At 43.8% G+C, this 12,238-nt stretch overlaps 1 protein-coding gene across 1 annotated transcript in view; it reads right to left on the reverse strand.

The window, feature by feature from the left end:
* dlgap2a (discs, large homolog-associated protein 2a) overlaps positions 1-11,463 on the reverse strand; it is a gene marked incomplete at its 3' end in the record, with an annotated part of 386,637 nt that extends 375,174 nt beyond the window's left edge. The window contains exon 1 of the mRNA XM_083633008.1: positions 11,412-11,463. The remainder of the gene's footprint in view (positions 1-11,411) is intronic.
* Between the last annotated feature and the right edge of the window lie 775 nt (positions 11,464-12,238).

Genomic DNA, 12,238 nt, shown 5'->3' on the forward strand with positions numbered 1-12,238 from the left:
ATTCCCTCCCATGTCAGTGGGCCTCACAGCGGGGCGGGCAGGCACAGGCAGCACTCAGTGAAGTATGAAGATGGACGGGCTGCGACTTTGGCTAAGCAAGGTAAAGAGAGAAGCCATTACACTGATGCAGTTGATGGACTTCGGACAAGTCTCTAGGCCGGGATACATTGGAATGTATGTTGGTAATCAGGGGCCACTGCCAGCGTCTCTGACCATTCTCACTAGTCTTCCAAGACCCACTGAATATTTTGTTCTATGACAATGTAAATACTGAATAGCACTTTCATTAAAAAAAAGATGTAGCTTCATCCATTCTTTGGTTATCAACACTTGAATGTAGGTAGTGTTCATCGAAAACATCCGCCTGTCCCACAAAAAGGGTAGAAAAAAGCATTTTTGTAAAATATGTTCACGGGTCCTGAACCAAATCAATGTCTCTGAGGGCGGATAGTGGATACTGGCCGGTGTTGCACCCAACTATGCAGCCCTATGATTTGGTTTCCCTTTCCGACCAAACATGTTCATGGTCATACCTTTCACTGTAATACCGATGTATGAGGGAGATTCAGTCCGCTCGAGGGAGGCGGGGTTCTCCATGTCTGGAGGTCTGGAGCTCATCTACCGGCTGAAATTTACACTGTGTGAGAGCTCACAAACTGGATTACTTAACTACCTGAGAGGAGAACTTTGACAGCGCCTGGTGAAAAAAATCCTTCAGGTTTGATTGAGAGGCTGCCTTGCTGTCATGAGTCCGTGTTATCAGCGCCTCGGGTTGGTCAAAGCTGCCCCAGTACCAGCGCTTTGAGCAGCAAGCTTGGAGCTTTCCTGATGGGAGACTTTTCTCTGCTTCCTGGTTTTGGTAGACTATCACGGTGGCTTCTTTGTAACACTGGAAGTGCTGTACTATTCACAAGGTGGGTAAGAGCGCCATCTATCATATAACAGTGAAAACATGGATTGCTGTGGAATCACGTGATTGGCGGGGAAGCGTCTCGGAAATGACGTTAGATCACGTCAATGGCAGGAAAAGAGTGTTCAGATTGATCTAGAGAAGTTACCTAAAAATACTAATCTCATAAAATAAGAATGTTTGATGACATTAATGCTAGTGATATAATAGTTGGTCAATTTTAATCACATATTAGCTTTAAGAAGAAAATGTTAATGATATATAAACCGCTTATCAGCAAATGCAAGCCTAAAGGTCTTTACACATCGGGAGCGTTATTTTCGTGCGATTAATTCGCACGTCAATATTATTTTCCAAACCTATATCAGTCAATGCAACCGTGTATACCAACGGCGAAGTTTCACTGAGCGTTGTTGCGGCGTTTATTTTTTCGGACCAAGGTTGATTTTTCAGAAATTTGCTTCCGACAAATCTGTTGCTGTGATTGACAGGTGATTGTGATTGACAATTTCGTGGTGTATATTCGCATCGCTCTTGGTGTGTAACAGCCTTAAGTCTAACAATAAAATGTTAAGCTCAAGATATAGTAAGTACCATTAATACATGTGTTTAAATGAAGCAGAGGCTTATCTTTTCACTGCAACAAATTTAAGAAAATGGAAAGATATCTTAAAGATAGGAAAATTTAAGAACCCCTTTGCCTTTTATCCAAGAGAAATTTCTCCTACAGGAGACAAATAAAGTAACCTTGACTTGAGAACATTTTTAAGAAGCTTTGCTTTCAAGAGTCCCATTTATGACGTTAATTCTGTTTTGTTTTTACAAGGCAAAATAAGAATAGATACTTATCAGGTTGAGTAATGTACACATAATTGATGTAAAAGATGGACAACATCTTAACAGACTGGCGCTGCACTCCACAATGCCACACTTGGAGCATCTGGTGCAATGTCGTTGTCTACCGGTCTCATTCTGTCACAGGCAACATGTGAACAGTTAACTAAGATACAACGCACCATAGTTCATATAATCTGCTAAAACCCCATGCAGAGGAAGGCTTTCAGTTTAAATCCCATGTAGAGATAGTTTGTTGCCCTCTTTATCTGTGCATGGTAAAATAGCCCAATCTTTTTTCTATGTCTGCTAATACCCAGAGCTACTGTAATCATTGTAAAAGCACATAATTTCAAATTCTAATTTGAAGGATGCTTCAAGCTTACATACCGCTAATTTCCCATCAGTCGCCTTTCATTAAGTTCTGTGCTTTAATTTTTTTAGTGATCAGTATTCACTGATTCATAGACATCAAACCCATCAAGATGTTTTCCTCTTAGGATTTAGGACAGAATGATAGCACCCGAATAAGCTTTGCTGAATCTGAGAACACCCTATTTCTTCTCCTGTCCACTCTTCCTCTCTTCAAGTCTTCCTCCCCGTCCTTTGCGGTCAATTCTCTGCCCCTCTTTGATTCACACTTCTCCCTTTCTTTCAACCCCCTTACCATTCTCATCTTCTCTTCTCTTCTCCCCTCTTCTCTCCTCTCCTCTTCTCTTCTCCTCTCTTCTCGTCTTACTCTAAGGCTTTCTCTCCCTACTTTGTTCCACTGTGTGATTTGCATATAGGGCTGAAAATGCTGTTGAGCACTGCTGATGCGAAATTGCATAACATTTTACAGCTACAACATGTCCATTAGGAGTTTTACCTATCACAATATTTTGTGCAACGATAAATGTGTGGTGGCCTGCAAAAACCCTTCACATGGTGAAAATTTGACATTTTCATTTTTGATATTTCCATAAATTAGAAATTCCCATATATATAACTTTTTTAATGAATGAGATAGCTCTCTCAGATAAAAAAAAAAATTATTAGTATTTTAATCTGTTATGTGTCTAAAAGTAAAATGTGAGGAAAAAATTGGTTTAGAAATTCCACAACATAATATTTTCTACAGTGGCATTCCACAAAAGCCATAGAATAAATACTTTCCCTTTTGTTTTATGAAAATAATTATTCACCATGATGTACTATGGAGACCAAATCACTCAAAATCTCAAAATACCTGCAAAACAAATTCTCAACCTTCTGTGGTTCATTATTTATACAATGTGTAGCAGGGACATGTGAAGGGTTCTCACAGGCCGCCACACTAACAATGTGTAGCAGGGACATGTGAAGGGTTCTCACAGGCCGCCACACTAACAATGTGTAGCAGCAACATGTTAAGTGTTCTCACAGGCCACCACACTAACAATGTGTAGCAGCGACATGTTAAGTGTTCTCACAGGCCACCACACTAACAATGTGTAGCAGGGACATGTGAAGGGTTCTCACAGGCCACCACACTAACAATGTGTAGCAGGGACATGTGAAGGGTTCTCACAGGCCACCACACTAACAATGTGTAGCAGGGACATGTGAAGGGTTCTCACAGGCCACCACACTAACAATGTGTAGCAGGGACATGTGAAGGTTCTCACAGGCCACCACACTAACAATGTGTAGCAGGGACATGTGAAGATTCTCACAGGCCACCACACTAACAATGTGTAGCAGCGACATGTGGAGGTTCTCACAGGCCACCACACTAACAATGTGTAGCAGCGACATGTGAAGTGTTCTCACAGGCCACCACACTAACAATGTGTAGCAGCGACATGTTAAGTGTTCTCACAGGCCACCACACTAACAATGTGTAGCAGTGACATGTGAAGGGTTCTCACAGGCCACCACACTAACAATGTGTAGCAGGGACATGTGAAGGATTCTCACAGGCCACCACACTAACAATGTGTAGCAGCGACATGTTAAGTGTTCTCACAGGCCACCACACTAACAATGTGTAGCAGGGACATGTGAAGATTCTCACAGGCCACCACACTAACAATGTGTAGCAGGGACATGTGAAGGGTTCTCACATGCCACCACAATAACAATGTGTAGCAGGGACATGTGAAGATTCTCACAGGCCACCACACTAACAATGTGTAGCAGCGACATGTGAAGGATTCTCACAGGCCACCACACTAACAATGTGTAGCAGCGACATGTTAAGTGTTCTCACAGGCCACCACACTAACAATGTGTAGCAGGGACATGTGAAGATTCTCACAGGCCACCACACTAACAATGTGTAGCAGGGACATGTGAAGGTTCTCACATGCCACCACAATAACAATGTGTAGCAGGGACATGTGAAGATTCTCACAGGCCACCACACTAACAATGTGTAGCAGGGACATGTGAAGGTTCTCACAGGCCACCACACTAACAATGTGTAGCAGGGACATGTGAAGGTTCTCACAGGCCACCACAATAACAATGTGTAGCAGGGACATGTGAAGGTTCTCACATGCCACCACACTAACAATGTGTAGCAGGGACATGTGAAGATTCTCACAGGCCACCACACTAACAATGTGTAGCAGGGACATGTGAAGGTTCTCACAGGCCACCACAATAACAATGTGTAGCAGCGAAATGTGAAGGTTCTCACAGGCCACCACACTAACAATGTGTAGCAGCGACATGTGAAGGTTCTCACAGGCCACCACACTAACAATGTGTAGCAGCGACATGTGAAGGTTCTCACAGGCCACCCCACAGATGGCTACATGACTAATGATGTATCAACAAAACTACTGAAGCTGACTTTTTCATTTATTTCCTTCTTTTTTTTTACAAACAGCTGAAGTCAACTTTCTGGTACTTCTGAATGCAGACTAACGTTTTTAACAGGAACATTAATTGTTACTTCCACCAAGGAGGCGGTTTGTTCGTCACCAAGATTGCAGAAAAACTACTGGGCCCATTTTCATGAAACTTCATGGAAGGGTATATGGGCCAAGGCAGAACCCATTACATTTTGGAGCCGATCCCACTAGCAGACGGAACTATTGGCCATGGCAGAGGTATACGCGCTCCAAGTGCCCTTCTAGTTATAATTGTTATGATGCCTGAATTGCAGCTCTCTTCTGCATACATACTGAGTTATGGTTTAGGCTAAATAACTTACATGACAATTATTACAGCAGCTTGTGATATGTATTTCCTTGTCCGTTGCTAGCACAGTAAGATACATCAGCATGGACAATACGTATTTAAACATTGTAATTTCATGCATTACATGGGGGTAAACTGCTTGCACAACAGTTGGAGACCACAAATTGCATGCTCAGTCAGAGTTACCTTGGCATTTGGCACCTGACTTGAATATGCAAATAGAATAGTGACAGAACAATTGATTTACAAACCATGCACTTGAAAACTCTGGGAGCAATTAACATTTCCAAAGGGTGGCAGTGTCACAAGAATTCCCAAAGGTGTCAGATCAGTGATGATCGCCTTATTGCGGAAAGCCTAACAAACGATCTAACAGTACAGGGGAAGTGTGTGTGTGTGTGTGTGTGTGTGTGTGTGTGTGTGTGTGTGTGTGTGTGTGTGTGTGTGTGTGTGTGTGTGTGCGTGTGCGTGCGTGCGGGCGTCTGCGCACGTGTGTGTGTGTGTGTGTGTGTCTGTCTGTTTGGGGGAGGGGAGGGGAGGGGAGAAAAAAAATCAATGAAGCTATAAGTTCACGAATGCAAAACAGAAAGGTCCAAAACATACAGGAAAGGACAACAATAACAGGCCCCTTTGCAGTGCTTTTTCTAGGGTGACAGTGGCAGAGCTACTAATGTGAGACACTGCAAACCTAAAAGCTACATACATGCACCCACTATACAAATCCTCAAAACGTTGGAATGTGGGGTTCCAGTGCAGTAGAGATTACATAAAAGGGAATTATTAATCACCTTCTTTTTTTATGCTAGAGCAGGGGAGAGGCTGCCAGCCTGGGATAGGAAGAGATGATAACAGGATGCCAGAAATTCGGCATGGATGTGAAAAATGGCAATAGAGTGTTGAAATATTCACACGCTAATGAATGCCTATAAATACAGGAGTCTTCAGCAGTGTGTGAAGAGGGCTCATCAGCAGAAAAGGCTTCCACTCTCGGAGCACACTGGGCGAGATAAGAGAGAGGGAGAGTGTGAGATTACGATAAGCTCATCTCCGGCGTTTTTCTATGCACAAGCCTCAGAGTCGGGCTGAGAAACAGAGGGGAGGAGGAAGATAGGAAGAGAGTCTGTGTGCACTAGGAGATGGATTTGTTACTGTTGGGAAGACTGACCAGGAGAGGGCGCCCTTCACTCAATGCAGCATTGCATGTGTGCACACGCACATGTGTGCACACGCACACGCACACGCACACGCACACGCACACGCACACGCACACGCACACACACACACACACACACACACACACACAAGAGGGCGATACCAATCTTTTCACGGCCATTACTTTCAGATTCGCTTTAATTTCACTTGTTCTTTATCATAATCCAGATGTTCCACCTGTCTCGCTCCCTCTGCTCTTTCCTCCAGCACTACAGTATGTCATGTTCACATTTTCCAACTGAAGTCTCTCTTTGGGCAGACCCCGGCCACCTCAAAACTCTTCCACTCACCAATGCATCCTCCTCCTCTGTCCAATGTCATTGTTAATTTTTGCCTTCTGTTTAGCAAATACAACAGCCCCGCATCATCCAAACAGCAGGGAGAGGTTACGGTGATTAGAAACGGTCACAGTACACTCTCTGCCTCCTCTGATACCGCTAGCTGTGTCGTCATGGAAACAGGATGCCAAGGTAGACAATACATATTCACAAACCATCGGGGCACTGTTTGGTAGGAATAGCAAAACTGGCTGAAGTTACAGTACTCAACAAATGCTCCGACACGTCGTTGAGATGGCCTCGCCGACGAACAGTAATCTATGAACTTTGGTGGAAGTGTTTTTTTAACGAAATTGGAGGTTTGCTGATGCACAAGTGCTGAGTACTCAAGAGAAGTGTCAAGTGCTGTGTCTTCTTGACAGCACAATCTATCAGAATAAAAATCATTTCTGGAGCGGAGCAACGTCCTTGAAAATAAAATGGAATTTGCAAACAAGTGTAGTCAAACTGATGTTGCTGTCAACTCAACATGCACATAGTAGGCTACACACACACACACACCCACACCCACACACACACACACACACACACACACACACACACACACACACACACACACACACACACACACACACACACACACACTCACACTCACAAACTCTGAAGTAACAGTATTGTTACAGTAGCTGTCCTGTCCCTGACCAGTGTCTTTGGAAGTCTCCCTGGGACAGGTTCTGAGCTTCAGACATCCATATGCATGAGCCTATTGTTTTAATAAGGGTCCACTCTGTCATAACACCTTGTTCTAAGATCAGCTGAGCGCTGCACCTCTGGGTCCTCCATATTCATACACTAATGGCCAGCCACCTCAACCAACAGCACCGGAGCAACAAATCCTGCTGGGAAGGTGAGTCGACCAGAGAAGACAAACAAACTTGAGCTAAGGTCCTACTTGTGAAAACAAAAATTGGATTGTCCCATAAGCACAGTGTTGGGCAGTAGCTTGCTACAAGTAGCGAAGCTACATAGCTTAACTACATTTCTCAGTAGCTTGGTGGTGGCTTCACTACTTTTGAACCAAGTAGCTTTTTCAGTAGCTAAGCTATTGATAGACCCAAGTCGCTTGTAGCTTCCTGCAAAAGCTACAAGCTACTCGCCAGAGAAAATCCATGAGCAAAGCACGCAGTGGAGATTTCTGCTGCGGTTTGGATTAAAGAGGAGGAGACATTGCATATGTCAAGTGTGCCTGTGTAGCCAATAAAGCACTTCCAGTTCCATTATGACAGACAGTTGTTGTCTCATCCTTGCTTTTTAGCATCCTTGCCTCTCTTGCAGCAAGACCCGGCACTACTCTGCCTCTGATTGGGTTGGTTTAGGCAATGAAGACTGACGATTGGTTAAGGGTAGGGCAAAATATATCATGTGCTGGCGAAGTCACATCAGCAACGAACGTTGAAAGATGGCAGAGCCAGAGGGAGCTGCACTGGCAGTGATGAAGAAGACATTCAGGTGTTATTGTCTGTTTTTGAATATGTGTTTTATAATAAACAATCAAAATGAGATTTTTTTTGCCTGCCTATTTGTTTGGTGGAAAGACAGAGAGAGAGGTTAAGAGAGTCTGACTCACAGACAGAGAGGTTAAGAGAGGCTGACTCAGACCTCAGACAGAGAGGTTAAGAGAGGCTGACTCACAGACAGAGAGTGGTTAAGAGAGGCTAATTCACAGACAGAGAGAGGTTAAGAGAGGCTGACTCGCTCACAGACAGAAAGGTAGAGAGGCTGACTCACAGACAGAGAGAGGTTAAGAGAGGCTGACTCACAGACAGAGAGGTTAACCCTTGTACCCCCCTTATATTTTTTGCCTGTTAAAACCCCTAATCCAGCAGCTGGATATTGATAGTCAATAGTTATTTGTTATATTCATAATAATTATTATAATTATTATTATGATTTTTATATTGATTCTTATCCATTGGTAACTTCATCCCTCATACCTCATATCAACATTTCATGCTTACTCAGAATTTTAACCCCTCAAATGCCAGTTTACTGTACTTACTGTACAATCAAATTTACAGTAGAAAAGACAAAATATGATTTTTTTGCCTTCCCATCAATGCCACCTGGATATCCCCCTGTGGGAAACTGCTAATTTTCGACTGCCAGCTAATTTTCACAAAAAACATAAGATAGCTTCATTGATCCATCAATCTCGGTCTAAAGGCTTCAAATCAGTAGTTTGCACTGGAAAATCCGGGTTCCCAGGTCATGTGACATGTTGCTATGACGACCACTGTACTGTGTATTTCATGTTAAACTGCATGCAATTGGCTGCTATGCCAGCACTGATCAAATACAGGGGCGGGGCCAAACACAATAGAAGCTACAAATTTGATGTATTGACTCGAGCTGAGAGGTGTAAGATCAGAAAAATAATTATTTTTGGGGAAAGTAGGTGGGAGTCAAAAAAAAATGTTGTTTTTTTGCTAAATTAACATTGAAATCAATGGGAAAAATATGCAATGGATTTTGAATGCTTGTAACTCCACCAAATGTTCAACCAACTCCAAGGTTAGATATTAAGGTCAAATTTAAAGGTATTTGGTCCAGGATGCCCGCTGAAAAAAATAAAATAGATTAATTTTGTAAAAAATTCCTGGAGGTCTCAAAAAAGTGGTTTTAATGGTTTCAATACGCGGGCTGCTGGATCTTAGGGGTTCTAACATGATTATAGCACTTACTTTGTGCCAGGAACACTTTTTTAGGGTGGCGGAAGGGTGAATTACCATGATAAATCAAAAAAAATGATGGGGAAAATTTCAGGCCTGAACTCCCAAAACTTTTTTTTCCACAGAAAAAAAAAAACACAAAACACACCTTACGATCCAGCTGCTGGACCAGGGGGGTACAGAGGCTGACTCACAGAGAGGTTAAAAGAGGCTGACTCAGACAGAGAGGTTAAGAGAGGCTGACTCGCTCACAGACAGAGAGAGGTTAAGAGAGGCTGACTCGCTCACAGACAGAGAGGTTAAGAGAGGCTGACTCGCTCACAGACAGAGAGGTTAAGAGAGGCTGACTCGCTCACAGACAGAGATGTTAAGAGAGGCTGACTCGCTCACAGACAGAGGTTAAGAGAGGCTGACTCGCTCACAGACAGAGAGGTTAAGAGAGGCTGACTCACAGACAGAGAGGTTAAAAGAGGCTGACTCAGACAGAGAGGTTAAGAGAGGCTGACTCGCTCACAGACAGAGAGAGGTTAAGAGAGGCTGACTCGCTCACAGACAGAGAGAGGTTAAGAGAGGCTGACTCGCTCACAGACAGAGAGGTTAAGAGAGGCTGACTCACTCACAGACAGAGAGAGGTTAAGAGAGGCTGACTCGCTCACAGACAGAGATGTTAAGAGAGGCTGACTCGCTCACAGAGAGAGAGGTTAAGAGAGGCTGACTCGCTCACAGACAGAGAGGTTAAGAGAGGCTGACTCGCTCACAGACAGAGAGAGGTTAAGAGAGGCTGACTCGCTCACAGACAGAGAGAGGTTAAGAGAGGCTGACTCGCTCACAGACAGAGAGGTTAAGAGAGGCTGACTCACTCACAGACAGAGAGAGGTTAAGAGAGGCTGACTCGCTCACAGACAGAGATGTTAAGAGAGGCTGACTCGCTCACAGAGAGAGAGGTTAAGAGAGGCTGACTCGCTCACAGACAGAGAGGTTAAGAGAGGCTGACTCGCTCACAGACAGAGAGGTTAAGAGAGGCTGACTCGCTCACAGACAGAGAGAGGTTAAGAGAGGCTGACTCGCTCACAGACAGAGATGTTAAGAGAGGCTGACTCGCTCACAGAGAGAGAGGTTAAGAGAGGCTGACTCGCTCACAGACAGAGAGGTTAAGAGAGGCTGACTCGCTCACAGACAGAGAGAGGTTAAGAGAGGCTGACTCGCTCACAGACAGAGAGGTTAAGAGAGGCTGACTCGCTCACAGAGAGAGGTTAAGAGAGGCTGACTCGCTCACAGAGAGGTTAAGAGAGGCTGACTCGCTCACAGACAGAGATAGAGAAAGTCAGAAAATCAGTCTGCGGCCGGGTACCTGAGTATATCTCCCTGCTCTTCAATTTCATCAGCCAGCGCTTCACACCTGCAACGATGTGAAGAAGCCCATCAACGTCACAAGTTGCATCAACCCCGCCCCCTTTCCTCTCTCTCAGACAGGAAGTTTATGGCCAGAGAGTCCTGTCCATGTAAAAGTATGTTATAAAAGACTAGGAATTAACACTCATAATAATCAGAATTATAGCATGTAACCAGGGTGCAAAATTAACTTTTTTGTCGACCGGCCAAACGGCAAGTGAATGTTCAAATTCCCCCAGCCAACCGCCACAACAGCCCAATTTCCTTTTTCCTAATCTCGCCTCTATCTATTCCCTCCCCCCGATCAGGGTGGGTGAGTGAGGGGTGGGTTTATGCAAGATTTGTAAAGGTTGTGTTCTGTTTGTTTCATACTATTTGTATTGTGTTGTTGCCTGAAATACTCTGAAAGTCCACAGCAAGTTTTGGAAGAGGATAAAGAAAAGAAAATACTTGTACACACTGTTTTATACTTACACTGCTGTACTACTATGTATTTCTGTACCAATAAAAACAGTTGAATTATTTTTACCAGCCACTCAATAGATGACTTGCCACTTGCATATTTTACCAGCATTTGCCTGGTGTCAATTTTGAGCCCTGCAAGCAACCCAGTCCATTTGTGCCCAAATAGCAGCAAAATCATCATCATTTTTGCTGAAAAATATCAGTTAGAAAGAATGCAAATAGCTGAGAGAGCAGGTATGAGCTCACAGATGTAGAGAGGAGACACAAAGACACAGGTATACAGACAAATATGAACCCCGGCCACCCTGCACCTCCTCCCCAGCACAACCACCCCTCGCTCCACCCGTTGACTGTCTGTCTGTGTGACTGTGCAACTGGGTTGAAGTGAGCATGGTTGAGAGTGGACAACTCTTCTGTGCTTACCTGTGTTCCTGTCTGGTAAGATACAGCAATGCTTCTGCAGTATGCTTGGCAACACCTTTGAAGAGATGATGGGGGAGGGAGGGAGGGACACAGAGAGGGAAATAGAGAGAGAGAAAGACGTTAGTATCACAGCAGCTCAAAGCATATACTGTAAAAGGGAGAAAGCACTGAGCCACATGCTGTGACCAGTGTTTCCGCTAGGAAAAACAGGTGCAGGACAACGTGTCCTTCAAGATTTCAAATTACAGGACAAGTGGGATAAATTCCGGACACATATTAAATCTGTGTTCATTGAGCTTAAAAAGAATCAATATAGGCTTAGGCTATATAAAGAATGACATAATTGGGCATGTATATTCATATTTTTTATTTAAAAGTATAAACCAGGCCAATAAGACTCAATTAGCCTTCATCATCATCTTCATCATCATCTTCAGTTTCACACTGATTTTCATCGTTGTCATTGTCATTAATAGACCTGCTTGATTGTTTGGCCATGATGTCTCTCTTGCTCGCTTGTCATAGCACGTTAGCCTACGGCGGCCTCCTGCATTCAAAATAAATGTAGCCTAATTTTAAATGTTGTTTCATTCACCATCCTAGCCTATAAACAGTCAGTGGTCATCCACGAGCAGCCCATCTCGCAGGTCTCCTCTTACAAGTATCTCGGGGTCTGCGTTGACAATGCGTTAACCTGGAGCACCCACGTTGATAGTCTGTGCAGCAGACTACAACAACACCTGCACTTTCTACGCCGCCTCAGAGTTCATGGTGTCGACAAGAAATTTATGTTACTTTTTTATCAGTCTGTTTTAGAGAGCCTTATT

Source organism: Poromitra crassiceps (assembly GCF_964638095.1).
Source record: "Poromitra crassiceps genome assembly, chromosome: 3".
NCBI lineage: Eukaryota > Metazoa > Chordata > Actinopteri > Beryciformes > Melamphaidae > Poromitra > Poromitra crassiceps.